The sequence below is a fragment of the Theobroma umbraticum genome, unplaced genomic scaffold (assembly GCF_002168275.2).
Source record: "Theobroma umbraticum cultivar Fairchild unplaced genomic scaffold, ASM216827v3 scaffold_84.0, whole genome shotgun sequence".
Classification (NCBI taxonomy): domain Eukaryota; kingdom Viridiplantae; phylum Streptophyta; class Magnoliopsida; order Malvales; family Malvaceae; genus Theobroma; species Theobroma umbraticum.
In genome coordinates, this window is record NW_018397296.1 from 135,744 (window position 1) to 136,104 (window position 361).

Here is a 361-nt window from a genome sequence, read left to right on the forward strand (position 1 = left end):
TATAGGATTCTTACTTACATATGAGATGACAACAAAACAAGAGAATGCCTTGGATGATGAGAAGAAGGAGGACAATAAAAAGAAAGGAATTGCTTTAAAATCCAAAATTGAAGAAGATGAGAGAAATATAAAAGATGAGAGTGAGGAAGATAAGAACATAGCTATGCTAGCTAAGAGATTTAGTAAATTTATGAGAAAGAACTATAGGGTTAGGAGACCCCTTAAAAGAGACTTGCCAAAAAGTGAACATAGCAAAGACCACTTAATATGCTATGAGTGTAAAAAAAGGGGACATACTAAATATGAATGCCTAAATAAGAAGAGTGCCTTCAAGAACTTCAAGAAGAAAGCCATGGTGGCC